The 27,378-nt window shown below is 35.9% G+C and overlaps 1 protein-coding gene across 14 annotated transcripts in view; it reads right to left on the bottom strand.

The window, feature by feature from the left end:
* Nucleotides 1-27,378, bottom strand: part of NAALADL2 (N-acetylated alpha-linked acidic dipeptidase like 2) — a 1,546,126-nt gene that overhangs the window by 868,449 nt on the left and 650,299 nt on the right. For 2 of the 14 annotated variants that reach the window (XM_074190941.1, XM_074190949.1), the window contains one exon: nucleotides 256-385. The exons of the other annotated variants lie outside the window; for them this stretch is intronic. The gene's annotated coding sequence lies outside the window, so the exon portion shown is untranslated. The remainder of the gene's footprint in view (nucleotides 1-255; nucleotides 386-27,378) is intronic. 14 annotated transcript variants of the gene reach the window in all.

The following is a 27,378-nucleotide window of genomic DNA, read 5'->3' as shown; positions in this document are numbered from 1 at the left end:
GAAAACTCCTCTACCTCTAAACGTAATTGTTGATTTAGAGCTGGTAATGTCTTAGATGTCCCCCATCTAGAACACTCTCATTTTACAGAGAAAGAAACTGAACCCAGAAAGGTCAGGAAATCCAAGCCCTCAAATCACAAATCCAACACATTTTTAACTGTACAATGGAAATTTCCAATCCTAGCACAAGTCATAGTAGCCTTTGAGTATCATTTGCTTCAATATGGTAAGTGTAATGGAGATTCTACTACTTACCCAAGCCACATAGGTGTTAAGAATGCTAACGAGAATGGATAGTTTTGAAGTGGCTTGAAGAGAAGAGAGGCCAAATGAAGTACAGAATGGTCCAAGGTTTGTTAGAAAGAACGCTTTCCAGAGATTAGACCTAGAAAATAAAGCATTGGTATGAAGAGTGACTGCAGACCGAGCCCTGCACACCCTCTTCAGTCATTGTATACAAAATATCAGCAATAATATATTCTAGGCAGCTGTGGCAGAAAATGGGTCTGCCAAGAGGATATGGAATTTTCAGGGGAGAGAGAAAAAAGCGTAAGAGGAAAGAGAGAAGCAATAAAAACCATTGGGGAAATTTTAGGTACATGTTTGACACTAGGTTAACCATCACCCTCTATGGGTGCATAGACATTCCCTATTCACCAAGGAATGCTGATCAATGCGTACCCTAAAGCCCTTTCAGTGTTGGGTGTAGCACTCACATAGAATTGATTCAATTCAATAGATATTAATTAAGCATTGGTTCAATGGCTGGCACATGCTAGGAGCTTTAAAAGGGGGTGGGGGCAGTACCTCCCCTCAAGAAGCATGTTTTCTAATAGTGAGCAAGTAGGAGAAGACAGAAACACTATGGCTCTGTCTACAGAAGCTTGCTAAACTTGGAGTAGAAAGTGCTAGTGATGGCAAGCATTATCCAAGCAAAAGCGGAGTCTAACAAGCGTTAATGGAATGAATGAAAGAACAAATAAACACTTGAATAGTGGTGAGGAGAGACAGAGTAGAGAGAAAAGATTTGCTCTTTTCAAAATCCATAGCTAAGATTCTGTGTTTCAGATGTCAAAGGAATCCTTCAAGTAAAGATAAAAGAGTCATTTTCTAGTTATCTAGATACTTGCTTCAAGGTCCCAGGATCAATTAAGCAAACAAAAAGTACCTAATTTGTGCTGCTAACTGAGCTGGTAGGAATACAAAGAAAAATAGTTTACATTTCAGTGAAAAAGACAAATACATATATAAATCTATAAAAATTAAATATACAGGAAGTATAAAGTAACAAATATATAGGAAGTCATTAAATCTAAGGTCATTTGGGAATTGGGGGAATCAAGAAAGACTTTATGGTGGAAGTTGTGTTTGGGTTGTGTTATAAAGGAAGAGAGGTTCTATAAAGTAGATGGAAGGTATGAGATTATTCCAGGAAGGAGAATGACCCGTGAAATGCCCAGAGACATCAGATGGATTGCCAGAATCCCAAAATTACAGATTTGTAAAGAACTCTAAAACCATCGAATCTAAAACATATCTCAAGAAGACTCTCCTACAAATTGTCCTAACAAGTTGTCAGTCAATTTTTGCTTGAAGAACCCCCACAAGGTGGATGACCATCATTTCTCAAGATGTTCCACTTCACTTTGAGTCTTAATTAATGGGCAGATTTTCCTTACATGAAAACTTAACTTGATCCCTATAGAGTTTCACCCATTGCTCCTTGCTATGTCCCTGGAGAGCCAAATGGGTCAAGTCTAATTCTTTATCTACTTGAGTCCCTCAAATAGGACATTTTTGTTCTAATCAAGACTTTTCAAGGCTAATCACCACAAGGACTTTCTCATAAATTGGAATCAATTTAAGGTTCTTTTCCATGCAGATTGCATTCCTAAGAATGTCCTCCATTTATTTTAACTAGAGTGGCAAGATGACATAGTATAGTGCAAAGAGTGATCTGTATTAAGAAAACCAGTTCAAAGCCAACTCCTGCCAGTTATGTATCTATCTTTAAAGGAGAAAAGGTAGCATAATTGATAGAATATTAGGCTTCAGGTAAGACCTGAGTTCAAATCCATTTCTAGCTGTGTGACCCTGGGCAAATCACTTTGCCCCATCTGCTTCAGTTTTCCTTTCTGTAAAATGGAGATAATGCCATATATCTCCTAGGGTTGTTGAAAAGATCAAATGGAAAGAAAATTGTAAAGCACTTATCTCATTGATGGGTACATAAAAATGCTATGGAAATGTTAGCTATTGTGATTATTAGAGCTCACAAGCTATGATCCTGAGCAAGAGAATTAACCTCTTTGAGTCACAATATTAACACGTGTAAAATGAGCAAATTAAATTAGATGACCTCTAAGGTCCTTTCTCCCATAAAATAAAAAAATTGAATTTCAGTAGAGTTTTAAAGTTTGCATAGTAATTTACATATATTATCTCATTTAATCCTCATATCAGTCCTATAATCTTATGATCTTCTGACAACAAATATCTTAATTCCTTAATAATTTGCTTAATTGCACTGATGAGTTTCTAAGGTTAAAACATTTATCTCTTTGATGACAGTGCTTGATGAGCCACCCCAAACTCTATACCTGGGTGACAAATAAAAGACTGTTGCCAGGTCCCTAAAGTCTTTCCTCTTTGGTAGGATTTCCTAGATCTCTTTTGATATCATCAAGCACTTGAAATTATCATAGTGAAGTATTAGAGGAGGATTTTCATTACTAACATTAAAACTAAATAAATTCAAATAACATTAAAACTCTTAGTCAGTGAATTAGGGGAGAGTAAAGAAAGTTTGGATCAAATAGGATAAAAGGAATTAGAATATGGACATGGACTTTGTGCAACATAGACCCATCCCAGAAGTATCAATCACATCCTAGAGATAAAGCACCCTGAAATATTTGCATCTGCTTCATCCCTTTTGCAAATTTAAAATTAGAAGCATGATGGCTACATGCTGGAGCACAAAGAAAATTTATACAGACCAATCTAGTATCTGATTATTTGTCTTTTATAAAGCATGACATCCATCCATAAAAAATGTAATGCATGGGAAAATACTATATTTATCACCTAAAAATTCAACAGCAATTATTGCCACTCTTATTCTACAAAGAAATTTACAAATGATTTGTCTTTTCAAAAGACCTATGAGCAAATATAATTGCTATGTGGTTCTTTAAATCAGGGAGTACATCAGCAACTTTTGTTAAGTTCCCATAATGAAGTTAAGAATAGAGTTGTTCCTCACCCACGATCGTTTATTTATATAAAATGATTAATTTAATAAATATAAATGATTTTCAACAACTACCAGACAGGAAACTGCAAATGATTGCCAATATTCCTGTGCTACAATGAAAGGTCTTATTGAAAGCCATATGGCTGCTCTAGGAATGGGATGTTTGCTATCAAAGCTAAACATGGGTTAAGCAAATGTGTGTTGTCTTTATTGAATGATTTCAAAATATAAAAAAAGGGGAGGAAATGAAGGCCTTAATGCAGTGCCCTCTTCTAAAACATACAAAAAGGGAAAAAAAAAGATCTTCATAACCTTCCTTGCCTCTTACATTTCCTATATCTCATCCTGGTCATGTATTCTACAATCTGGCTGCACTGACCTCCATACAATTCACTCTATCTCTGCACCTTGGATATTTTCAGTGATTCTCCCCCATAACTGGAATTCTCCTCATTTCTACCTCCAGTTTTCCCTGCTTCCTTCAAATTCCATGTAAAATCTCACATTTTGCAAGAAGCCTTACCCAGTTCTTCCTAGCTTTAGAGCTCCTCTGTGAGATTTGCTCCAATATTGCTCATTTACCTGTCTTTGTATTTCCAGAACTTAGTACAATTTGATGACATAGTAGTTTTATAAAATTTTGTTGCTGACAGACTGAGAAACATCTCTTTTAAAGAGCCAGGTTGAAGCATTCTTTTACAAAAGTAGCCCTGATCAAGTAAATGAGCAAAAGCTAGGATTAAATGGGGGTGGGGGCAGGGAGAACCTCTTAAAAATTGGATCAAATCCACTCAAAAAGGAGAAAGAGGAAAAGATGGAAAGAATATTGGGAATTCTAAAGGAGATGGCTTATGCCAACAGAAACAACAAGCTGTTTGAGGGCATTTAATACTAAGACTGCATGACAGAAAGTCATTAAAGAAGTAATTAAACCTTCATTCTAAATCATAGTTGAAGACAAGCTGAAACAGATGGCATCAGAAGCTGTGAAAATGGCATAGGTCAGTTCATTGGTGAGTGGAAGATAAACTCTTCTTTAGGGAAGCAAAGATCAAATAGTTAAGTTTGGTGACAAGGCACTCCATTTTACTCCAGGTGAGAAAACAACAATCTAACTTGCATCATTCACATTTCATATATGGAAATTTTAAGTTGATTTATCTTCTCTTTAAATAAGAGCTTTTAATTTTAAAAAGTTGACAAGAAGATGCAAAAAAATATTTTTTTTTAGCTGCTCAGCTTGCTGTACCTGTAACCCCTAAATGCTAAACCACCAATCTCCTGGCAGCAGATTCATAAGGATGAAGTTAATGTTTAAGAGTTACTGAAAGGTTGGTCTATACAGAACTGTTTTCCTCCAACATTCCTTCTTTTTTTTGTCCTTCATTCTCAAAGGAAGAATGATGCCACAACATCAAGGAGGTGATGTCATGACAAACCCATGAATTGCATTTGAGTGAGGGGGTTGCTGTGCTAAGTCATCAGCCTCATTTTCTCCTCCAAAGTCATCTGGGACCAGTGACCAGATATGAATCAGGATGACTGGAGATGGCCCTGGATGGGAGGCATTAGAGGTGGTGCAGTGGATAGAGCCCTGGCCTTGTAGTCAGAAGGACAGGAGTTCAAATCTGGACTCAGACACTTGACACTTACTAGTTGTGTGACCTTAGGCAAGTCTCAATACTTTATCTTTATCAATCGATTAATCAAGAAACATTTAATTGTCGACTTTGTACTAGGAATTAGGCAGATATAAAAAGAAGCAAAAAATAGTCTCTCTGCCCTCAAGGAAATTAAAATCTAATGGTTTTTTTTCAGATGAAAAAGACATATGACCTCATATCTAGATTATTAAAATACTACATGACAAAAGTAAAAATGGCATTATAAAATGCTCTATAATTTACAAAGCACTATACATCTTAGCTCATTTGATATTACAGAAATTCCAGTAATTTTGTTGAATATTTTCAACATATATAGCAGGAAAAACTCTATATCCTTTTATAATCCAGTATAGTCATAACTATTGAGGCGATGTTCCTGAAATATAGGTCACATTATTTCACTCCCTTGCTACAAAACTCTTCACGACTACTCATTGCCCATACTCAAAATTATGCATTCTCTGCTCAGTAGTTTTAGCAAGAACTTGGATGAAAACAAAGAAGGCAAACAAATGTATTCTGCTGGTGTTACAGGTGGGAAATGTGGATCCTAATGAGAAACGCATCTTAAGAAAGACAATCATAAATATAAGGGAACTATAAATCAGGCTCTTTAAGGATAGTTTGAAAGATTTTAAGATGCCAAGAGAAAAGAACATTTACAGCTGATATGATCAATATCTTTAAATAGCAATAACAGAGTCAATAAATATATATAAAAGGGGCGGTAAGGAGTGCAGTAGATAGAAGTCAGGAGGACCTGAGTTCAAATCCTGACTCATACTTGATATTTATTAACAATGTGATCTTGAGTAAGTCACTTAATCCCATCATCTATAAAAACCAATGATGATGATGATGATAATAATAACCATGCATTAAGTGCCTGCTATGTGAAAAGAAAAGGGGAAAAAAGAAAAGGAAAAGCCATCCCTGTACTGAAAGAGCTCACAATCTAATTTGGGAAGACCATATAGAAAGAGTTGAAAACGTATAAAGAAAATTTCCTTAATAATTAGTTCTGCCTAAAGTGCAATATTTTTATGTTATCCGACCTGGGTAGAAACAAAGGCCATTTGGGGCAGCTAGGTGCACAGCCCTGGAATCAGGAGGACCTGAGTTCAAACTTGAACTCAGACACTTGATATTTACTTGCTGTGTGACCTTGGGAAAGTCACTTAACCCTGTTGCTTTGCAAAAAACAAAAGCAAAAACAAAATCCAAGGGTGAATCAACACTTTCTTCATGGAAGCTAATTAATGCAGGACAAGATTAGATGAATTTTTATTTATATATGCTTTTTTTTTGGTTGGCACATTTCACTGTTAACTCCTATTAAGCTTGGAATCTGCTAAAATCCCCAGATTTTTCTTTTTTAAAAAGACTGTTTTGTAGCCACCCATTTCTCTAACTTTTGCTTAAAAGTTGAATATATGAATAGAAATCCAAATTGTGACATTGTCCCCTTAAATTTTATATTATTCGATTTGGCTAAATGTTTAAGTCCAAAGAGAACTGACATATCAAAAACCATTTAATAACCTTAAAATGTATACTATACCCATGCTCACAGGGTTTACATTCTATTATATACAGATATGGCAAATATTTACAAAAAATAATGCAAGGAGAGTTTGGAATAACTCTGAGAGTTTGGAAAAAAACAATGAAGGAGGGGGTGGCTAGGTGGCACCATGGGTAAAGCACCAGCCCTGGAGTCAGGAGTACCTGGGTTCAAATCCAGTCTCAGACACTTAATAATTACCTAGCTGTGTGGCCTTGGGCAAACCACTTAACCCCATTTGCCTTGAAAAAAAAAACCCTAAAAAACAACAACAAAAAAAAAACAATGAAGGAGGCAGTGCTTAGGAAAAGTCTTGAAGGAAACTGGGGGTTCTAAGAGGTACAGATGATGAGACTGGGTCTTCTTGACATGAGAGACAGCTGGGGCAAAGGGCAGAGGAGACAAATAGAGATCACATGTAAATAGGAAACAAATAGTTCGGAGGCTCAGTGGTTAAATGCAGAAATTCCTGAGTAAGGGAATGTATAATGGCTGGAAAGGTAGTTGGCTAATTCAGCTTGTTAGCTCTCCTTTCCACCTTTGCATCATCTGTCAACAGCACACCTGGTAAAAGCTATTGATGGGTGACACTTCTTAACAAAATGACCACTATTATTTTCCTTTCAGTTCCTAATTCCCAATTTACATAATGGACTCATCAAGCTCCACAAATTTAAAGGATCTCTTGCCACATGAGGGTGATGAGCTTTGTTGATTTGTCTTCTCATTTTCTCCTGGCTGAAGCTTAATTTTATTCCTGTTCATGGAATAACTTGAGGGAACATTGGCTTAAGTGAAAAGGGACATTTGTATTCTTGCTATGAACCATACACAGTCACTTATATGTAATTAGTTGTTTGCAGTTCATACATAGAGATTACAGGATTCAATAATGCCATTAACAGCAAAGTAGGAGGCTTCATTGAAAGGCAACCCTATCGGGATTCAAGAAGCGATAGGAGTTTGTGCCTTGACAGGCATCATATGAAATACAGTGTTGGGTTCCGAGTGCCAAATTTTAGGAAGGACACTGGGAAGCCTGGTAGTGCCCCAAGGAGGACAATCAGGATCAAATTAGTCTTCAAGGTCATGCCACATTTGGATCAGTAAAAGCAACTGGAGGGGCAGCTAGGTGGCACAGTGGATAGAGCACTCTCCCTGGAGTCAGGAGTACGTGAGTTCAAATCCAGATTCAGATACTTAATAATTACCTAGCTGTCTGACCTTTGGCAAGTCACTTAACCCTATTGCCTTACAAAACAAACCCCAAAATATTTAGGGGAGGCTAGGTGGCGCAGTGGATAAAGCACCGGCCTTGGAGTCAGGAGTACCTGGGTTCAAATCCAGTCTCAGACACTTAATAATTACCTAGCTGTGTGGCTTTGGGCAAGCCACTTAACCCCATTTGCCTTGCAAAAAATAAAAAAAAAAGCAATTGGAGATGATTCACCTGGAGAAGACAAGAATGCAGGGGAAGGAGACAGCTGTAGGCATGTGTAGGAAAAAGTGGACTTACTGGTCCTAAGGACAGGTTTAGAATAATGAGTTCATGTTTCAGAAAGGAAGAGTTAGGTTGAAAATCATGACAATAAAAAAAAGAAAAAAGAAAAACCTAACAATTGGAGTTTTACTTAATTTGAATGAGCCTCATAGAGGAGAGGGAAGGGAGGGACTCCCTCCGGCCAAGAGATCTTCAAGTAAAAGCTGACTGACCACTTGGCTGTGGTCCAGAATAGAGTCTTTGTAAGGTTTGGTTTTCTTTAGGTATCCTTTGACAGACTGGGAGAGGCTGCCATACTTTGATGTCATGGGTTTTATAGAAGTTGGTATGAGGTGAATGACAAGGAACTGGGGCAAAAAAAGTGACTTCGAAAGGATGCTAAGTCTGCCAAATATTATGAATTATAAGTGACTAATTAGTTTCTCTGCTTCCAGCTTCTCCTGTCTCCAATCCATCTTCCACCTAATAGCCAAAGTGATATTCCTAAAGCTCAAGTCTACAAATCTAATCTGTTCTAGGAGTTTCAATGATTCCCCATTGCTGCCAAAACATAATATGAAGTGTTTTGTTTGGCCTTTAAAGACCTTCACAGTCTACCTACAACCTCGCCTTCCAGATTCATTTTATATTCCTGTCTCTCACAAACTCTGCCTCCTAATTAAATCAGCCTACTAGTTTTTCTTCATACGGGACCTTCTATTTTTCTTCTCCTTGCCCTTGTGATGGCTATTCCAGATGCTAGAACATCCTCCCCTCTCATGGAACCTCAGCATTATTTTGAGGTTCAGTTCAAGTGCCACCTTTTACTGATTCTCCCACAATTGCCATGGAAATATTATTATGGTTTATATGGTCATATCATGTCAAACAGGACTTAATTTAAAAAAATGGGAAATATAATTTATCTATGGAGGATGTATTCAGAGATAGAGATAAGAAGTCAAAGATTCCCCATCCACCCATGTGTCCTTTCCCAAATCCAACAATCTACACTATTCCATATTGGCAGCAATTCAACTATCCCCTATTCTATTCAGTTCAACAATTCAAATTTTTAAAGAGCCTGTGTACATAGTGATGCAGTGAGAAGGGTGTTGAATTTGACATCAGAAGGTTTGGGTACAATTCACAATCTCTGCCACAATTATGACCTTGGGTGGTTATGATACTGAAACTATCTGGACTTCAGTATCTTCATCTGGAAAACTGGGCAGAGGCTTGGGAGAGTAGACGAGACGACCTCTCAGATCTCTTTCAGCCATATGATCCATTGTTCTGTGGATTTTTGACATACAAAAATTAATATGATGTAACTTTGCCCTCAAGCTACTTACAATCTAGTAAAGCTAGATAGACAGCACAGTGGATAGAGCCCTGGCTCTCAAGTGAGGAAGACTCATCTTCCTGAGTTCAAATTAAGCCCCAGATCCTTCCTAGTGGTGTGACCTTGGACAAGTCACTTAATTAATCCTATTTGCCTCAGTCTCCTCATCTGTAAAAGTAATTGGAGAAAGAAATAGCAAACCACTCCATTCACTGTATGAAGAAAACTTAAAATAGGGCCCTAGAGGCAAAAAGGACTGAAAAAAAAATGACTAAAGAATAACAAGGGAGAAAAAGACATTTACAAATAGGGTATCTGTAAAAGGCAAGATACCTCTATTCCAGGTTGGAGTAAGAAGTGGAGACTACCCATAGTCATACCCATCCTTATAGAGCTTGTAAACACATTCTGCCTATGTGTATCTCTCCCTCTTTCTCTCCCACAACCTCTCTGTCTCTGTCTCTGTCTCTCTCTGTCTCTCTCTCTCTCTGTCTCTCTCTGTCTCTCTCTGTCTCTCTCTGTCTCTCTGTCTCTCTCTCTCTCTCTCTCTCTCTCTCTCTCTCTCTCTCTTCCTATCTATATCTATATGTGTATGGAAATATAGATACATATAAAATGTGTGTATGTATTATACATATATAATCAATTGACAGAGGTCTTCTTTAGGCAAGTACAATCTAAATCCATTTGACTGCAGATGGAATAAATAAGTAGTGAAGCAAAATCAAATAGACAAATATTGAGTCAATGTCTACTATGTGTATTGAACTGGAATCACAGAATCTCAGATTTGAAAGTATTTGCAAAGAATATCTATCCATTTCTCACTCAAACCAGAATCCTTTCTTGTTGGGGGGAACCCTTAATGCTCCTCCAACGCAGCCTATTCATTCTAGGTAATGCCCCACAAGTCTCTGGATGAGGGGTATAAAGAAACACAAGACATGGTTCGTTTTCTAAGGATATTTCCATCAACATGAAGGAGTATGACATAAAGAAAAATTAACAAGAAAATATTTTAATAATGGTACAATTGCACTAATAGAGCAGAAGCTATATGACCATAAATTGTAAGCTATTGAGGGCAAGGACCAGCATTAAAAAAACAAAACAAAACAAAGCAAAAAATGACTTTGTATCCTCGGTGTTTAACGGTATGTATAACTGGGAATAGGCCATTCCAAAAAAAGGAGCAAGGCTCAGAATTAAGAACCAGGAGAGGGGTGGCTAGGTGGCTCAGTGGATAAAGCACCGGCCCTGGAGTCAGGCGTACCTGGGTTCAAATCCAGTCTCAAGCACTTAATAATGACCTAGCTGTGTGGCCTTGGGCAAGCCACTTAACCCAGTTTGCCTTGCAAAAAAAACTAAAAAAAAAACCCTAAAAAAAAAAGAATCAGGAGACTCTTTCCTGCATTCATGGAACATTGTAAAGCTTTTTAAATGACCCCAAACTATTTCTACAAATGAAAGTTCATATTTTAAAAAGAATTAATCAAACAATATAATTGTATGGCAGTGAAATATAATACAATAGACTTCAAAGATATTAAAATGAATATCTCAAAGAGGATGACCTGTAAATATATAATCAAATAGAAGAAGAACAGGAATAAAAAGTAACCATTATGTATGTGTAATGAAAAAAAAGATGGTGTGGGGCATGACACGTATGTTTGTATAAGGGGCAAAGGATGACATGTGTGTATGTATGTATATTATACACATGTATAATATACATATATATGTATATTATACACATAGTATATATATATATATACTAACAAAATATGCATATGTATATCACATAAGTAGCCTCCCTAAACTCACATCTTTATTAATTTATATAGATCTCGCTCTGTGTGCATGCATGCATGCACATATACACACATTATATGTGACAAATAAAGTATCCAAATCTGGATCTAGATGCCATATATAGTGTAGAATATACATTAATATAAAATCTGAACTATTAATTAAATATATGCTATATTTATATTATCACATAAATATTAATTAATTTATTAAATAATATATTATAAATTTAATTAATAGTTCATTCATTAATATCAATATATACTCCACTAAATATAGTATTTAGATATCTATCTATTTATCTATCTACTATCTACTACTATTTTTGTGAATCTAAGGAAGGCCCTCAACAAGCTGGGTGGACACTGCATCAAAATGAATAGAAAGTCATGGATAAGAGCAATATAAATTGATGAGGCAACCTGAATCTTTTGAGGGAATCTAATCATCTACACAAATATATGAGATTTGAATATAATTTGCACATAATGGACCTTTAAATATTTGTTAGTTTGACTGTATGATTGCTAACCAGTTCCATGGTATAAATAACAATCATTAAAATTGCTCAGAGGAGACAAATAATTTCAGGATGCAGTCATCAATGAAGGTTTTACAGAAGAAAGGTACAAACCATGTTTTGAACAATGAGGAGGCAAAAAAGGAAGGATATTAGTCCATGTAGGTAGAAAGGTAGGAATAAAATATTTTAGAGGCAAAAAGATTCAATGTATTTCTGGGGAGGAGTATTAAGTTGCTCAGTTTCTTTAGAGACAATAGTTAATGTAGAGAAGTGACATAAGGTGGGTCAGGCTAGAAGATAGAGACTTAAATATTGAGCTAAGGAAATGTTATAAAGACAATGAAAAAGTGCTGAAGGCTGTTATACAGAGCTGTTACATAATGATGCATCTTTCAGTAAAATTAATATAACTGGATTAAAATATAGCCTAGAGGCAGAGAGAACCTTTAGGAAGACACTACTGTAATACATGAGACTATCAGTGTCCAAATTAGGGCAAAGGAAAGATTGACAATGGATGGGAAGCAATTTCAGATAAATAATTTCTATTCTCATTCTCTCCCACAAAGTCTTGGCAGTTTTCTCACTTTTGCACCTAATCAGCCCCACTTAGTATAGATTTGGGACCAATGTGATATAATTAAAAATTGCACTTATCTGGGAGCCAGGAGACCCAGCCTTGAGTCACAGCTCTGTTGCTAACTAGCCATATGACCTTGGCTAAGTCCTTTGCCTCCCTGGACATCAGGATTCTCGTCTGTAAAATTAGATGGATAGATGAGGTAGCCTCATAGCTCTGATTCTCCAATCCTAAGAGCCTCAGATCTCTAAGGTATCTTTCAGAACTGGCAATTTCTAAGTCTAAGAACGGCAGTTAATCCTTCCATGTCAACCTGGAGAGAGCTCCCTAGTGGTGAATCCTAGGGCTCTGTTCTTGGCCTGGTTCTTTTTGGCATAGTGATTTAGATGAAGAGGGAGGCAGCAGGCTTTTCAGATCTGTGGTTGGTGTGAATATGAGAGGGATGCTAAAATGTTATAGGTCATGGTCAGCATCCAAAGAGATCTCCACAAATTGGAAAGCTCCCTTCATGCTGATAAGGTGAGATTCAATATTTACTGAATTAAAAAGTTCTGTATTAGGGTAAAAAAAACTACACAAATAAAGAATGAAGAGGATGCATCTGTACAGAAGTTCATATTAAAAAGTCTTGGAGAAAATGAGAGAAAATAGGGGAGAAGAATAGAAAGAATAGTTATGGTTTACAAATCTAATATGAATAAGCAATCTAACCAGGAAGTCCCCAAAACTAATTCAGACTCAAAATGGATTAACAAAAGTGTGGCCCACAGAATGATAGATTCCAACACTGTCCTGGCCTGGTTTGTACTTATTGTAGAAAGGGCACCAGTGAAATGAAGGATCACCAAAGTAGGGAAGGAAGAAGCAAGATTCAAAACTATATTAGTAGAATTAATTCATTTTAAGAAGCTAGAAAAGTTTAACCCAGAGAAGAAAAGATTGACTGTAGAATGAGAAGGGAAATCAAAGGGAAAGGGAATCAAATTCAGTTAACTGACTTCCACTTGGTTGCTAAACTGGTAAGAGGTCAAATTAGCATCTGGGATTTAAACTTTCATTTTAAATTTATACACTTTGGAGCAGTTAGGTGGCGCAATGGATAGAGCACTGGCCCTGGAGTCAGGAGGACCTGACTCAAATGCAACCTCAGACACTTAATAATTACCGAACTGTGTGATCTTGGGCAAGTCACTTAACCCCACTGCCTTGCAAAAAAAATTTATACACTATACATTATTAACAGCTTATCTTGAAATATTTTATTCTTATTACTATTCTTACTATTGTTGTTATTATGTTGAGCAAAACTGTACTCCTTCTTTGGTCTTCTTTTCGATCTGTTACAGGGCTTTTTCTTGAGAACTATCCTATCACTCCACCCATGTCTCTTTTCTCATCTGATGTCACTCTCATTTCACATAAGGAGCAGTGCTATATGATGGGAGTGAGATTGGACTGTACTCAGGACATGAGTTCAAAATCTACTGAGACCATTAATGAGATAGCAATGAGGTGTGCATTGGATAGACTGTCAGACTTTGAGTTATGGAGACATGAATTCAGTTCTTCAGAAATTATTACTTGTATAAGTCTGAGCAAATCTCTTAACCTTTCCTGACTCAGTTTCCTTATCTGCAAAATTGGGGAAATAATACTTCACAGAGTCATTATAAAGATAAATGTGAATATATGTCAACCAGTAAGTCAACTAACATTTATTAAATTTCTAATATATGCTAAGCATTGTGGTAAGGGCTGAGGAGACAAAGACCCCCCCTCAAAAAAAAATTCTGTCTTCAAGGAGCTCACCTCTAATGGTAGAGACAAGATACAAAATATTATGTAGAAAGATGTATATATATATATATATATATATATGCATCTATCAATCAAAATCAATCTAGCTTGATGTAGATAGATGACTGATAGATGAACAGATGGATAGATAATTTATACACAAACACAGGTGATATAATGGGAGGTAGAGGGCACCAAGATTAAGGTGGGTGAGGGTTGTAGAAAATAGGACTTCAGCTGAGTCTTGCAAGAAGCCAGGGCAGCTAAGAGGCAGAGATGTGGAGAGCATGGGGACAGCTAACAAGAATTCTGGAAGTAGGGAGATATAGTGTGGTGTGCCCTTTGAAAAACACTAAGGAGGTCAGAGTCATTGGATCTCAAGAATAAAATGTCATAAGTTTAAGGGTAGGAAGAATCAGATTACAAACGGCTTTAAAAGCCAAATATAGATTAGATTTTTAAAGAATTTTTCATACCTGCAAGCATTATATAAATTATATTTATTATTATTATTATTATTATTATTATTATTATTATTATTAATTCCCTGACATGAGATCCAGTTGTTGCTGGGTTTTTTTAATCTGCAAAATGGGATAAGCTTTGAATTCCGGGTCTCACATGGTTATTGAGAGGAAAACATTTTGCCTAATGAGGCAATGTGGTATTTTGTTGACCAAAATAGAGCAACATCCAAGAGTTTCTTTATTTACCTTTTTTTAAAAAAAAATGTATAATAAAGTCCTGACAAGCAAGTGACACCATGATATGTAAGTGAAGGTGGGTTATACTAAGTCATCAATCTCATTTTCTTTTTCAGAGCCATTAGGGTCCAGTAGCAAAAGGTCTGGTCTTCTTTCTTAGTGTTTTGTTTGTTTATTTGTTTGTTTTTTTTCCCCTATTCCAGATTCATGTGTATGACAAATTGGAAGGAAACTGAGAGAAAGATCTGGGCTTAGTAGTCTTAGCCTAAACAAAGTTTCTGGGTTGCTTCTGTTATCTTTTAAAGAAAAGCCCCAAGGAGGGAAATTGTAAAATTCAAAACCTTTCAAAAAATGATAGGTAGAAACTACTATTGTATATAATTGGAAAACAAATATATTTATATAATAATAATAAAAAAAAGAAAAGCCCCAAAATATTTGGTTGGGGGAGGGGTGAGGAACACAAAGTTCCTATCAGAGGTGTGATAGAATTTATTTAAAAATTGGCTCAGATTAGGCTTACTGTGAAAGAAACTTTGGAGCCAAGAAGAGATGATTTTCTCTCAGGACACCAAGAAGATTCTCCTAGGGCACAGTGTCTCAACCCCATCTGACATTCTGGGTCAAGCTGAGCTTTGCTATCATTCCTCATGAGACTCAGCCGCTGCCTGTGCTGGACAAGCCATGATATTGTTGGACAGCTGCTACAGTACAATGCTGGGGCAGCCACATTGTCATTGGACAGAAAATCCTTGCTTGATGATCCTGGATAAGTTTCTCATATGTTTGATTCTTTTAAAAAAGTTTTAATAAATATAAAAAAAATTGATTAATAATTTTTTTTAAAAAAATTGGCCTAGAAACCAGAAAGACCTGGGCAAATTACTTAAAAGTTCTCAATGTTCTAGGCCATTCTCTAAGACTAGGGGGAGAAAGAGCTGGCAAATTATGATTCTGGCTTCTGGTTAGTTTTTGACATATTTTAAAGAAAATAAAACTTTATTTTCAATTAAAATTTAGAGGCAGCTAGGTGGTGCAGTTGATAGAGTACCAGCTCTGGAGGCAGGACCTGAGTTCAAATATGATCTCAGACACTTAATAATTACCTAGCTGGGATCTTGGGCAAATCACTTAAACTTATTACCTTGCAAAAAAATAAAATAAAATAAAAATTTATCCTGATTTCATGAGTTGTACAAAAACAGACTGGAATCTGCCAATCCCAAGTTGCCAGCCTTCAATAACTGAAAATATTTTCATCCTGGAATTCCTTTAAAACAATGAAATCATGCTAACATTATGGCAGTCAGTAATCTTGGACAATAAATTTCAAATCAATAGCAGACTTGGAGAATGAAAAAAACAGATTTAATCCTAAACTCTTTTTTTCAATTGCCCTTAGTTAGGCAAAATACAAAGGAATATATGAAGATGAGCTATGGTTGTTATCATTTGAAGTGAAAAGCTTTCCTATAGTTTAAGATGATTGAGTGATGTTTATCTCTCTTAAATTATCTAGAAATTTGCTTTGCTTACATTTCTCTAGTGTGTTTCATAAGAAAAGAAAAAAAGAAAAAATGAGAATACATTCCCAAATTATCTATAAGAAATAGATAATAGTTTTTTCCTCCTATTGTATGTTGTTTTCAACTACTTTGTGTGTATTTGTTCATTTATAAGTTATATTTTATATCAATTTATCTCTTCCCCCCCCACCAAATTAGGAATTTAAGTTTATTGAGAATAGGGATCATCTTATTTGTTATATTTGCATTCCCAGTGCCTAGGTCAAAGTAGGAACTTATTAGATACTTGTGGATTCAGTGAGTGATAGAATCTAGAATTGAAAAAAAGGCCTTGGAAATTAGATAGTCCAATCTCATCATTTAGCCAATGGGCAAACTGAGATACAGAGAAATTCAGTGATTTGTTTGAGGTCACAAGTAAATGGAAGACTTAGATTTAATCCAGGTCCTCTTATTTCATAACCAACTCATTTTTTATTACATAAGGAATCCCATCCCCTGTCTCCAAATTAAAGAGAGAGAAATAGAGAGAGGAAGACTAGAATTTTGTTGATTGTTTCATTTGTGCTTATTTTATAATAACTAGCATTTCCATAGTGGTTTAAATCTTACAAAGCACCTTCCATATCATATATATATATATATATATATATATATATATATATATATATATTATTTTATAGGGCAGTAATTATCAAAACTATCTAGTACTGGCTAAGAAACAGAAAGGTAGATCAGTGGCTCAGAGTAGATATATAATATACAGTAACAAATGACTATTCTAAGTTTATGTTTCACAAGTGTAAAGATTTAAGTTCTGAGGATAAGAATTCATTATTTAGTAAAAATCGTGGGGAAAATTGGGAAGAAAATAGGCACAGACCAATATTTTATACCATTTACCAAGATAAAGTCAAAATGGAGACATCATCTAGATATAGATAATTCAAGAAACCCTGAAGAAAATGGAACATATTGCCTATCAGATATATGGACAGAAGAATAATTTTTGAAGAAAGAAAAGAAAGAACAATGTGAAGAATATAGTGAATGATTTTGATTACATTAAATTAAAAAGGTTTTATAAGGGGCTGCTGGATGGCTGTGTGGATAGAGCACAGGCCCTGGAGTCAGGAGTACCTGAGTTCAAATCTGATCTCAGACACTTACTATTTACCTAGCTGTGTGGCCTTGGGCAAGTCACTTAATCCCATTGCCTCGTAAAAAAAAATAAAAGGTTTTGTATAAATGAAGCAAATGTAACTAAGATCAGAAAGAAAGAAGAAAATTTGGGGAAAATTTATAGATTATTTCTCAAATAATTGTCTCCTATCTCAAATATATAAATAATTTTGTCAAATCTATAAGAATTTGCCTGGTTCTCCAATTGATGAATACTCAAAGGATATGAACAGGCAGTTTTCCAATGAAGAAATCCAAGCAATGTATAGTCATATGAAAAAAAATGCTCTAAATCTAATCATTGATTAGAGAAATGCAAATTACAACCTTGAGACATCATTTGTATACCTATCAGATTGGCTAAAATGATTGAAGGGAAAGCGACAAATGTTGCAGGGGATGTGGAAAAATTGGAAAATAAATTCACTGTTGGTGGCACTGTGAACTGATGCAACTATTTTGGAGAACAATCTGGAATTATGCCCAAAGTCCTTCCTGAAACTGCCTATATATTTTGACTCAACAATAATGTTACTAGATTTGTTTTCAAAGATGACTATATGTTCTAGAATGTTTATATAGAAGCTCTCTTTCTGGTGACAAAGAATTGGGAAATTGAAAGGATGGCCCTCACTTAGGAAATGACTGAACAAGTTGTGGTATATTAATTATAGTACTACTGTACTATAAGAAATGATGAGCTTGACAATTTTAGAAAAATATGAACAGACTCGCATGCATTAATCAAGAACAAAATGAGCCGAATATAAAATAACATTATTACTGTTTTAAGAATAGTTTTGAAAGACTAAGTCTTATAAATAGCCAAGTTATAATTACAAAGGATTTAAGACAAAAGACACTATCTGCAACAAGAGGAAGAACAGATAAATAGAAGTATGGATATGAGGATTGTATAGATACACACACATACACACACACACATTTATGCCTAATGATAGTAATCTGTTGGATGGGAAAGGGAGAGAAGAAAAAAAACAGGAAAAAGGTCACATGGTTTTATAATCTATTTAAAAGGAAAAGTAAGTTGCACATAACATTTTTGTAATTTCAAGCAAAATTATATTTTTTGTGGAAGTTTTTATTGTATTTCTTAAGTTCAGAATAAAATACATTTAAAAAAATAAAAATTTCCAAACCTCTTTGCATATCCTGTTTAGTTCTCCCCAACCAAGATTTAAACTCCTTGAGGGCAGAGCCTATACCTTGTCTTTCCCATAAATCTTCCACAGCCACTCACACAAAGCTGGTTAATACCATAGGTAGGGATGATCAATTGCATTTTGGGACATTTTTATCAGTGATGGTGGCACATATATCCATATATATTGAAAAATTCTCAGCCAGTGGCAATCTGTTATGTTGGTTCTGTGAAGGCATATTATAGTCACTCAATAAATATTGGAAAACAGAATTCCTGCTCAGAAGAATCAAAAAATACCAAATAATCTCCAAGTTGAGCAGATCTCTCAAAATACGGATTTCCCTAACACTTGCCTTTATGGGAAATGATAAGTTTTCATGGAATGATAACTTGATAATGACCTTTAGAGATATTTGCATCTTCCCCGAAGAGTCAAAACATTTTCCTCATTTGACTTACTGCACAGCCCTTTATACCATTGCAAAAGCAGGCATACATCATTTTTAACTGTCTAAAAATCATATTAACTTCTTTTTAATGCAGTTTTGATTTCTTGGTGGAAGTTGAACCGTGAGACAAATGTGCTAACCGTACAAAGCAACACATCAAAACATTTTAAAATCTTTTCTAGTCTTCCTCCGCCTCCTCCCCCCAAACTTCCCATTTCTTAATTTTTTAAATTTGTTTTTCCCACAGAAGCTTCACATTCCTGCCTCTAGCATTCCTTTACCTTTCCCCCAGCTCATTTGCAAGGAGTTATTCAGCATTACAAAATGATTTTAGAAAACCACTTCCCATGCAGTGTTAATGATAAATCCATGCACTTCTCCAAGACCAATAGAATCAAGATGTTTTCTCTCTTGGATTTGCCCATGGGAACACAGCAACTAAAATCCCATCAAGTCTGCCCGGGAGCTTTTTTACCTGCCTTTTATTTTTGCCTCCCCTTTATCATTTACCGCTCTCCAAGCTACATAACTCACCTGTCAGAGCAACTGCCTATATTTCAAACATGTCATTTCCCTGACTGTAAAAAGCATTTATCGAAATCAAAACATAAGATTAAGCCGATAACATGTCGAGTATATGTTAATTTTCTCAAAAGTGCCTGGAACAACTGTACACAGAGGTGGGTATTCCCCATGCCAGCCAAATCCAGTTGGCACTGAAGGACCTACTTCCCCAAAGGCACATCGTTAAATCAGAGACAAGCACGGCAGCAAAGATCTTATTAAACAACTAGTGTATAAAAGCAAGGCAGATGCCTCCAGGGCGATGTTAATTATCTCAGGGTCGAAGGAGGGAGGAAGACTGCCTGGCAGTTTCGCAGGTAGTCAGATGGCAGTGCCAATGTGCTGATGTCCCCAAGGCCTTGCAGTTACAGTGCTGTCATATTCCAAATGACAGGTAACACTTAGGAACACACCAACACTAACCTCCTCAATTATATTCAATGTCAAGGCTTTTCAGCAGGAGAATTTGCTCATTTCTAACATATGTTTTATTATATACATTTTCTTCTATATTGCTTATTTTATTGCTAACATATTTCACACATACAGATGTGTAAATATGTTTAGAAATACATAAATATGCTCATTCACGTAACATGCATTTCTTGACAAAAAGAATTTTACCCCTTAAAAGAGCACAACACACAAACAAATGCTTTTCCAACATCTCTTGTAAGATGTCAAAGAAAGCTATGACACATTCCAAGTTGACTAAGGTCGAGGAACCATAGAGTTATGAAGTTGGGATGGCCCTCATCAGCCATCTGGGTCCATTGGATGGAACCCAGAAAAATTAAGATCAGGAAAATATGTATTTTCTCTCATTCTAGGAGGCTTCTTTAAGGTAGAGTTTGCTGCAACAAAGTCATTCTGCTTCCATTTGAATAGAAATTCATTTTTAGGATTATTATACTTTTCATAATAATCTTCCTCAAAATAATTTCAGGATGGATGCAATCCTTGATTATTTATATTTATTGGAAGATTTGTTTTTTCTTTTTTGCCATTGGGGTAAGTAGGTGGGATGGAGAAAAAATAAATATTATCAACTGAGAAAAATAGCAATAAATGAATGAATGTAAAACTAATAAATAACTAAATGGCAGAATTAATTAATAGATAAATGAAGGAATGAATAAGGAAATTAATCAACCAATCAATAAATGGAAATTTTCCAAGCTGGTTCAAAGGATTGGAATGGATCTTATTGTGCACAACCTACATAAAATTATAAAATAGATGGTGAGCTAGAAGTGACCTCATAGATCACCTATTCCAATCCTCTCATTTTAAAAGAGAACTGAGGCACAGGGAGTTTATGTGACATCTTAAGCCTAAATCACAGAGCTAAAATTTAAACAGATCTTCTAACAGTAAATCAAGGACTCCCTCCACAGCATCATGCAATTTCCTTTTATACCATATCTATAGAGCTTTTTATATATTAGACCATATACATATACATGCATACATATAAAATTAAAGATAAACAAAAAAGGAAGGTAAAATTGTAATATTTCTTGTAATTTTACTTTTGGGGGGGCAGCTAGTTGGTACAGTGGATAGAGTACCTGCCCTGTAGTCAGGAGGACCTGAGTTCAAATCCAACCTCAGACACTTAATAATTATCTAGCTGTGTGTCAATTAACCCCATTGCCTTGCAAAATATTTTAAAAAAGTTACTTTTTTGTTTTTATTTTTTGGAGGCAATTGGAGTCAAGTGGCTTGCCCAGAATCACCCAGTTAGCAATCTAGAATGTTATTGCATTGTGGGATTAGGATACAGACCCTCTAAACCATTACATATTTGCTAATTCATTTCATCTCCCACCTTCATACCTCTCTTAGACCATGGGACACTGTTGAAGTCCAGGAACCAGAAAGATAACTCTTCTAGGTGTCGATGGTCCCAGTGCATGAGGAAGAGCTAATGTATTGGGGGGGGGGCTCAGTCCAATTTGGTCTTCATGTCTTAGGACCCTTTTCTCACCGTATTTAAGTGATGTCTGCTCTTCCCACTGCTGAGAGTCATGATAACACCCTACTTTCCCAGTCTCTAAAAGGTGGATTTCAGACTCTAGCTAAAATGCCCTTGTTGACATTGACTTCCAGTAACTTTTTTTGGTCAGCCAAGGGCAGATTGAGCACAAGGGCCGATCAGTCCGGACAAAAAAAAATGGCTTTAAAAGCAAACAATTCTCTCTCTCTTTTTTCCCCCTCCAATGTTTGGTAGCAGAAATGTTTTACCCCCAATTCATGTACTTTGAAATCCTCTGTGACCTTTCAAGATTATATAGTTCAGCCTTGTGGCACTTCATATATTTCTGGAAAGGATAAATGTCTGTGTAGCAATTATTATATTAGTCTGCTAGCCTTGCATATTCATTTTGCTAATACATTTAAACACAAACAAAATATGAACATTTGTCTAAGTAATTCACAAGACTAAGTCCAAAAGTAGTTAAGATGCCTCCGTTGGACTTTCTACAATCTACTTTCTGGCTTCCATAAGTGGTATTCAACCTCCTACATCTGATTGATTTTTTTTTTTTTTACTTCATGTAAAAGGAGCCCTTCTCTGCCTCATTCATTTCTTTTCTAGTCTAAATCACTGGAAGGGTGTTGTCTCTGTCAATCTAAAACTTCTTAGATTTAAAAGCCAAGGTCTCCTGTTACATCCCCTTGGTGGCACAGTCCTCTTTGAGAAGGACAAACAACAACAAACACTACCACATCTTAGCAGAGATAGTTCCCCATAGCTGGCATTTTTTCTTCCTAACTTCTATCTCCTTGAATTCCCAGTTAACTTTCTAAGACCATTTCTTTTTTTTATTTTTTATTTTTATCTATTATCTATTATCTATTATCTATTTTTCTCTATTAGTAGATTGTTTTGTATCTTGTAAGCACTTTAGAAATGTTTGATTCATTCATTCTTTAATGCTTTCCCTCAAAAAATGTTTGTGTTAAAAAAAAATTGTATTGGTATTAGGTCTAGGCTAGGATCTTTATCACTTTGCCAAGCCTGAACATAGCATTTTAGTTCTTGGAACAAACATGGTACTTGATACCATTGTGAGTGGAGGGTGAGGTGGGGGGAAATGGGGACAGAAGAAGGGGGAATCAGTTGGAGACACTCTAATTTGGAATCAGGAAGACCTCAATTAAAATTTGACCTCGGACACCTTGATCCTATAACTCTATTTACCTCAGTTTCCTCATCTATAAAGTGAGTTGGAGGAAGAAATGGTAAACCACTCCAACATTTTTGCCAAGAAAACTCAATGAGGACACATGAGGAAGAGCCAACGTATTGGGGGGGGGGGGCTACTGGACACAACTTAATAAAAACAATAGCAATTTGAACCAAGGCACCTTCATGCCTGATCCTGTGATTAGCCATATGATTTCAATCACTTTTATTCAAATGGTGAGATTGCTCATCTCTAATATCTGGGGGATTTGGGGTTTTTTTTTTTTTAGGTTTTTGCAAGGCAAATGGGGTTAAGTGGCTTGCCCAAGGCCACACAGCTAGGTAATTATTAAGTATTTGAGACCAGATTTGAACCTAGGTACACCTGACTCCAGGGCTGGTGCTTTATCCACTGCACCACCTAGCAGCCCCTCTAATATCTGTTCTAATCAATGCAGAACCAAGTCCTAAACCTAGCTATCATTTATCTAGGCTAAGACACAGACCAGTGGAGAAAGGAAAAGCCAGAGTAGCAATGAGGGCTTAGAAAGATCATCAGGAACAGGGATTCAATTGTTTTTGCATTATGGACCCCTTGAGCAATGTAGTGAAGACTTTGGAGCCCTCCTCAGAATAATATTTTTAGATGCATAAAATAAAATAAATCATATTATAAAGGAATTTATTTAAATTATTTTAATAATGAAATTTTTTTAAAGTATGAATTCTTCATTTAGAATTTTTGAGCTAGAGATTGCCAACATCTCTGGATCTCTATGTATGCTTTTATGAGAGTGAGGTCCAAACCACACCCTATCTTTGCATTTCAATAAATCCCAGACCAGCAGCCAATCATGAGTATGGGACATTGTGACTCAGGACCAATATGATGGATTCCTTCAGTAGAATGTAAGCCACTTGAAGGCAAGGATGGCTTCATTTATATCTTTGAATCCCAAGTGTCTTATGTAATATAATGAGCTTTGATATATGAACATGGAATTAAATCAAATAATTAAAATCAAAAATTAGAATGACAAGATCCCAATACAGGAAAAATAAATCAAGAAAATTATCAAAGTTTATCACGCAGAATGGTGTGTTAATAAATTATCTAAATATAAATATCTAATCAAAAATATTGTATAATTTTATCTAGAATTAATAAGTGGAACAATATGTAATAAAACACTAGACATAAAGTTATGGCTGCTCTGAACTGAGGAGTTCTAAGAAAGGTAAGTTCACTTTTTTAATCCTTCCACTATATACCCACTCACTTAAATTGCCATTTCTCCTTTGGGGAGAAAAAGAGCAAAATAGCACAGAAAATACAATACAGTAAATGGATGGTTTAACAAACTTCTGTAATATATCAATGATTTCATGGCCATTGATGGGACTTGGATTAATTTGCACAGTATCAGAGCCAAGGTCTAATACCTTTAGTATTTTGGTAACATATATAATCTCATGTTAAGAAGGACAACTGATAAGCAGTAAATTATTCAGCAGAGGGTGAACAGATTGAAGACCCTTAAGTTCAAGCCATTTTTGGATAAGTTGAAATAACCAAGGAACTTGATCCTGGGGAAGAAAAGTTGTATGTCTCAGGGGAGGAATTTCAGAAATGTGCTAACTAACCTCCTCTATTTGAAATATTATCATGTAGTAAAGCAAGCTTCTGCACCTGTTTTGTGAGATGAAACCCTTTGGAAATCCAGAAAACTTATAGCACTTTTTTTTTGAAATAGTGAAAATAAAAGATGTAGCTTTTTTCCCCCTCCAAGTTCATAGATCCTCTGAAAGTTAATCTTCAGATTACTTAGGGGTTCATGGCCCTTTGATTAAGAACTCCAATGGTAGGAGGATTTGACATTTCCTGCTCCATTCTAATGATCAGAACAAGAAATAATGTATAGAAACTGGAAACAAGCAGTTTTAGACTTAAGTTGAGGTCAAACTTGCTTCCAAATGAGACCTGACCCCAAATCCCAAAGATACCTGCCCTGGGAAGTCCTGGGTTTCTTTTCCCTGATGACCTTCAAACAAAGACTTGATGGCTACGTGATGTCAGTAGTCTTGTTCAGGTGTAGATTGAATTGGATGGTCTCTGAGGTATCTTTTCATTCCAAGATCTGTGAGTCTGAGAATTTGGTAAAGGAGGATCTATACAGCTATATACTCCATACTCAAGCCATTCTAATTCAATATTGACTTGTTCTTCAGGGGTTATCAGAGCTCATTTTTACAGTCAGTTGAGCATCTGGTCATACAGTCTTTCTTAAATCGAACAGATTAAATTACATAATAAAATCCTGCAATATGTTTTTCTTCCCTTAACTGTTTTGATTATGGATAGAATTAGGTGGGAAAAAATAGCAAATGATTTCTGCAATTGAACCTGGAACACATATTTGGCTTTCACATCGAAGCGCCCCACCTGTTCCTCTCCCAGTTTGGGAATATATAAGAAGAAAGAGGTTGGCTGCTTCACTTTCCATCTATTAACACTCATTTTAATTGTCATCAGAAATATTTGCTCTTGCTATAAATGGATTGAACACATGTCTGGTGAAGAAATGAGGTTGGTTGTGTTGTTTGTGAGTCTGTTCAGATTCTTCCCCAATGATGGGAGCTGGGAAAATTCAAAGGGGCAAAGTTCTGGAACCTACCTGACCCAGTGCACAAACCATTGAACCACAGATGAAATAAGAGACAATGACTTCCTTTTATTACCATCACCAACATTCTTTCTCCAGGTTTCTGCACAAGCTGTCATATTGATCCTACTGAATAGCCTGGATATCTTAGGATCTTTGATCTTCATTTTCAAGTCATTTAGCAAAGATTTGTGTGTAGTTAGGATTGTTTCCCTTCCCTCTTTTCCAAAATGGAGGGTTGGAGACCCCAAAAATAACCCCCCCACACACTCCTCTCCAATACCTCCACTTCAGGAGAGACTCCTAACAAGTAGAGAAAAGTTCATTTGCATTTATGATTATTATCTCCATTTACTCCTTCATTAAGTTTTATTTTTTGCCTTTAATTTTCATTTCTTACCTGGGAAAAACATCCTCTATTGTAGGTTGGAAAAAAAGTAAGCAGTTATATTCCAAGCATTCCTATTAATACCTTAAGTTTTGCCAAACATTTTTAGACATTATCTCATTCGATGCTTACCAGATCCTGAATGGGTCTTATTATTTAGCCCCAATTTTTATTTTTACAAATAAGGGAAACTAAGGCACAAGAAATTTAATTAACTTAACCAATCACACAACTAGTTTGGATTTGAGTCAGGATTAGCATTCTATCCACCAGACTATACCGCCTGTCCAATTTGCCAACATAGAGACTAAGTCTGAACATCCTGAATCTGAGGCTGGGACCCCACTTCTCTCCTGAAAGGGCAGGGGAACAAATGTGTTTCTTTTGCTTTACAAATAATATCTCATTTGATCCTCACAACAAATTAGATTGAGAGGTTAGCTATTAGGATCCACACTTGTACAGTTAAAGAAACAAAGAGAGACAGTTTGTATGACTTGCCCAGGGTCACACAGCTAGTAAGGATTTGAGTTTGGATTGGAACTCGAGTCTTCTTGATTTCAGGTCTACTTCACCACCACTCCAGCTCCTTCTACTGCACCACCAACAGCCAGGAAGTATGCTTCATCATATGTTTTTTATGACCAGGATTCATTATTTCAATGAAATCAATTTGTTTATGATTCCATAGTAATTTCATTTCCATATTATAGTCATTGTACATCTTCCTCCCTTCTTTAAAAAATTATTTCACTCTGTATCAGTTCAGATAAATTTCTCCATGCTTCTCTGAATTTTTCATCATCATCTTTTGGTCCATTTATAGTCACTCCATTTTTCAATCAACACACATCTACTTTTTTTCCAAATTAATGTTGAATTATGGAAAGGGTGTGGGAGATTTAAATAACCCTGCCACAAGACTTAAGAGAGACAGCACAAACTTTCCAGCCTTCACAACTTAGTTTAAGGAGATTTTGCCATATTGAGAAGATTAATGGATATTCATATAGCATATTCAGAATAGTGTGATACTTTAGAGGTCAATTCATTTGATTCTCCTACCCCTGTGAGGTAAGTACTATAGACATCAGACATTTTCACTCCAGTTTTAGAAAAGAAATAGGTTCATTGAGATTGTGAGTGTTTTTCCCCAAAGTCTAACAATTAGTCCATCAGCACCTACCATGTGAGAAGTATTGATGACAAAGAAAGGTAAAGGAGGATTTCTATTCCTGAGAAGCTCACAACTCTTAATGGGGGAGACATCGTGCAAATATTTATGTAAGCAGTAGACAGGATAAATTGGAGATAATTAAAAGATAGAAGTCATTAGTATTAAGGAGTTAAGGAGAGGGTTGGAAAAAGCTTCCTAAAGAAGGTGGAATTTTATTTAGGACTTGAAAGAATTCAGAGAAGCCAGAAAGTAGAGATGAAGAGAAGTAGGCCGGGCATGGGTGGTCAGCAGGAGGAAATGCCCAAAGCTGGGAAGCTGGGAAGGAATGGTAAGGAGGTCA

This window comes from Macrotis lagotis, chromosome 6 (genome assembly GCF_037893015.1).
Source record: "Macrotis lagotis isolate mMagLag1 chromosome 6, bilby.v1.9.chrom.fasta, whole genome shotgun sequence".
Taxonomy (NCBI): domain Eukaryota; kingdom Metazoa; phylum Chordata; class Mammalia; order Peramelemorphia; family Peramelidae; genus Macrotis; species Macrotis lagotis.
The sequence above is the reverse complement of the archived record's forward strand: the minus strand, read 5'-3'. Positions and strand labels throughout refer to the sequence as shown.